This window comes from Montipora capricornis, chromosome 5 (genome assembly GCF_036669925.1).
Source record: "Montipora capricornis isolate CH-2021 chromosome 5, ASM3666992v2, whole genome shotgun sequence".
NCBI lineage: Eukaryota > Metazoa > Cnidaria > Anthozoa > Scleractinia > Acroporidae > Montipora > Montipora capricornis.
In genome coordinates this window covers 15,413,062-15,417,730 of record NC_090887.1, presented here as the reverse complement: position 1 = coordinate 15,417,730, position 4,669 = coordinate 15,413,062, and the positions used below count along the sequence as shown (strand labels likewise).

At 44.0% G+C, this 4,669-nt stretch overlaps 1 pseudogene; it reads left to right on the top strand.

Annotated features, from left to right (window-relative positions):
* LOC138048442 (uncharacterized) overlaps positions 1–3,974 on the top strand; it is a 10,219-nt pseudogene extending 6,245 nt beyond the window's left edge.
* The last annotated feature ends 695 nt before the right edge of the window (positions 3,975–4,669 follow it).

Sequence of the window (4,669 nt, the reverse complement as noted above, 5' to 3'; positions counted from 1 at the left end):
TACAATTTTGATAATATCTACGATTCGGCCTTAAAGTCAGCCAGTGCTCTGGGACATGTACATTACCAGAGGCATTTACTAGTTTCTAAAGCTTTTGCTGAAATTACTTGGGGAGCAGAAGGAAGTGCAATGCAACTTCTAAAGAAGGCATATGAAATGCAGTCGACATCTGGTTCAGGTTCTGATGATGAAAGGAGTAAATACTTGTGTTACTTTGGCATCTGTCAGCTTGTTATTGGCGAAGTTAAGAGCGGGATACAGTGCCTGCTAGAGGCTCTTTCTTTAATGCATGAAAGCGGAGAGCAGAAAATTCTGAGGCTCGTTGTTCACCAAGTCATTGCTGTCTATTATCAGTTCTTAAACGACCCATCTACCTCGACTTACTACTATAACAAAGCACGCAAAGAATGCGATTCCGCGGCAGACGCGCAACTGATTGTTATTCCACCTCTTGGATGCAAAGGAGAAGAACCAAAAAATGGCAAACAGCTTCAAACAAACACTTTTGACTCCGGTACTAATTATTGGCCATTGCAATTCCTAGTTATATTTCACATCAGGAAAGCAGCAAAGAACTTCTTTGACACTGACACCCAGCAATTTGTAATCAACCCTGCCCTTCGAATATTAAGTGATCTCCAGGTAAATTCCAAAACCCCATTTATTTGTTTTCATTTTTGCGGTAATGTTATGGCACTTCTGGGGTCAACATTCACAGAAGAGGGAATTGTTGGCGGATCAGGTTTCGAAGAATCAGTCGCACGTCACCAAGCAACACTCGAGCAATTCAAACATAGCTCTTCAGGCCCAGAGGGGAAAGTTGATTCATCCGTGACCCTTCGTTCTCAAGAATGCAACCAGCGTCTCGCAAAGTTCTACCAAGACTTCGGTGAATTGCACCAAAGCAAAAAGAACTACTCAAAGGTCTCTATTTTAAAACGTGCGCTCTTGATATCATATTGAGGACAAATAGACAGGAAGTAAATGCATTCTTAGCTTATAGCTACCATTCACTCGGGGTGACACAGTATTCGCTGGGTGATTTACTTCTGCTCTCCACTCTGCCAAACGGGCATTGCAACTGCGAATAAAAGTGTTCCGAGAAGATCATGCAAGCACAGCTGATAGTTACAATTCACTCGAGGTGACACAGCATTCGTTAAGTGATTTTACCTCTGCTCTGCAGTCTGCCAAACGGGCATTGCAAGTGCTAATAAAACTATTCGGACACGATCACGCAAGCAAAGCCGATAGTTACCATTTACTCGGGGTGACACTGCATTCGTTATGTGATTTTACCTCTGCTCTACAGTCAAAGCAGCGGTCGTTAGACATACGGATAAAAGTGTTCGGAGAAGATCATGCAAGCACAGCTGATAGTTATCATTCACTCGGGGTGACAGAGCATTCGTTAGGTGATTTTACCTCTGCTCTACAGTCTGCCAAATCGGCATTGCAAGTGCGAATAAAAGTGTTCGGAGAAGATTATGCAAGCACAGCAAATAGTTACCATTTACTCGGGGTGATACAAAATTCGTTAGGTGATTTTACCTCTGCTCTGCAGTCTGCCAAACGGGCATTGCAAGTGCGAATTAAAGTGTTCGGAGAAGATCATGCAAGCACAGCAGATAGTTACCATTTACTCGGGATGATACAGAATTCGTTAGGTGATTCTACCTCTGCTCTACAGTCAAAGCAGCGGTCGTTAGACATACGGATAAAAGTGTTCGGAGAAGATCATGAGAGCACAGCTGATAGTTACCATTCACTCGCCGTGGCACTCTATTCGTTCGGTCACTTTACCTCTGTACTCCAGTCTGCCACATGGTCATTGCAAGTGCGAATAAAAGTGTTCGGAGAAGATCATCCAAGCACAGCTGATAGTTACCATCCACTCGGGGAGACACAGCATTCGTTGGGTGATTTTACCTCTGCTCTACAGTCAAACATCGGGCGTTAGATGTACGGATAAAACTGTACGGAGAATATCATGCCACCACAGCCGATAGTTATGATTCACTTGGGGTGACACAGCATTCCTTAGGTGATTTTACCTCTGCTCTGCAGTCTGACCAGCGGGCATTAGATGTGCGGATAAACGTGTTCGGAGAAGATCATGCAAGCACAGCCATTAGTTATCATTCACTCGGTGTGACACAGCATTCGTTAGGTTATTTTACCTCTTCTCTCCAGTCTGCCAAACGGACATTGGAAGTGCGAATAAAAGTGTTCGGAGAAGATCATGCAAGCACAGCTAATAGTTACGATTCACTCGGGGTGACACAGCATTCGTTAGGTGATTTTACCTCTGCTCTACAGTCAAAGCAGCGGTCGTTAGATATACGGATAAAAGTGTTAGGAGACGATCATGCAAGTACAGCAAATAGTTACCATTCACTCGGGGTGACACAGCATTCGTTAGGTGATTTTACCTCTGCTCTCCAGTCTGCCAAACGGGCATTGCAAGTGCGAATAAAAGTGTTCGGAGAAGATCATGCAAGCACAGCTGATAGTTACCATTCACTCGGGGTGACACAGCATTCGTTAGGTGATTTTACCTCTGCTCTCCAGTCTGCCAAACGGGCATTGCAAGTGCGAATAAAAGTGTTCGGAGAAGATCATGCAAGCACAGCTGATAGTTACCATTTACTTGGGGTGACACAGCATTTGTTAAGTGATTTTACCTCTGCTCTACAGTCAAAGCAAAGGTCGTTAGACATACGGATGAAAGTGTTAGGAGAAGATCATGCAAGCACGGCTGATAGTTACCATTCACTCGGGCTGACACAGCATTCGTTAGGTGATTTTATGTCAGCTCTACAGTCAAAGCATCGGGCGTTAAATATACGCATAAAACTGTTCGGAGAAGATCATGCCAGTACAGCTGAAAGTTACGATTCACTCGGTGTGACACAGCATTTGTTAGGTGATTTTACCTCTGCTCTGCAGTTTGACCAGCGGGCATTAGATGTGCGGATAAACGTGTTCGGAGAAAATCATGCAAGCACAGCTGATAGTTATCATTTACTTGGGGTGACACAGCATTCGTTAGGTGATTTTACCTCTGCTCTCCAGTCTGCCAAACGGGCTTTGCAAGTGCGAATAGATGTGTTCGGAGAAGATCATGCAAGCACAGCCGCTAGTTACGATTTACTTGGGGTGACACAGCATTCGTTAGGTGATTTTACCTCTGCTCTCCACTCTGCCAAACGGGCATTGCAAGTGCGAATAAAAGTGTTCGGAGAAGATCATGCCAGCACAGCGGATAGTTACCATTTACTGGGGGTGACACAGCATTCGTTAGGTGATTTACCTCTGCTCTCCACTCTGCCAAACGGGCGTTACAAGTGCGAATAAAAGTGTTTGGAGAAGGTCATGCAAGCACAGCCGATAGTTACGATTCAGTTGGGGTGACACAATATTCCTTAGGTGATTTTACCTCTGCTCTGCAGTCTCACCAGCGGGCATTGGATGTGCGGATAAACGTGTTTGGAGAAGATCATGCAAGCACAGCCAATAGTTACAATTCAATTGGGCTGACACAGCATTCGTTAGGTGATTTTACCTCTGCTCTCCAGTCTGCAAAACGAGCATTGCAAGTGCGAATAAAATTATTCGGAGAGGATCATGCAAGCACAGCTGATAGTTACCATTTACTCGGGGTGACACAGCATTCGTTAGGTGATTTTACCTCTTCTCTCCAGTCTGCCAAACGGGCATTGCAAGTGCGAATAAAAGTGTTCGGAGAAGATCATGCAAGCACAGCTGATAGTTACGATTCACTTGGGGTGACCCAGCATTCGTTAGGTGATTTTACCTCTGCTGTACAGTCAAAGCAGCGGTCGTTAGACATACGGATAAAAGTGTTAGGTAAAGATCATGAGAGCACAGCTGATAGTTACCATTCACTCGGGGTGACACAGCATTCGTCAAGTTATTTTACCTCTGCTCTGCAGTCAAACAGTGGGCATTAGATGTACAGATAAAACTCTTCTTAAACGATCATGCAAGCGCAGCGAATAGTGACAATTCTCTTGGGGTGACAGAGCATTCGTTAGGTGATTTTACCTCTGCTCTGTAGTCAAAGCAGCGGGCATTAGACTTGCGGATAAAGCTGTTCGGAGAAGATCATGCAAGGACAGCTGATATTTATCATGACTTGAATTCGGGATGAAACAGCACTTGTTAGGAGTTCTTACCTCTTCTCTGGAGTCTCAACCAATGGATGTTAAATGTTCGTATGAAGCTGTTTGGAGATTTTTTGTTGTTTAGTTGCCTGGGAGAAACTTCTTTTGCACTGCTGAAGTTCCTTTTTTTAGATCATGTGGTATGAAGTTTATGATTTCACTTTGGCTTGCATAAAGAGTCCATTACCCAGGAGTAAGCATCAGTTATCAGGTTTGTCTTCATCAGCGTCAAAAAAGTGTCTTTAGTGTCTTTTTTTAGACCAGGTTTTTTGGGAAAAGAAAAAATCCTTGGCTTGAACTTGACGTCATTGGCAGCCATGTTGGCAGCCATGTTGATTAACAGCGAAAAAGTCTTTTGGGAATTTGGATTTATTATTATTCAACACGCGAGCGACATTTTGCTTTTGTTTTGTACATCAACGTGGCGGTCTAATAACGTGAGTGCAAGACAAGAATAGACCAAATCGGGTAACGTAATGATG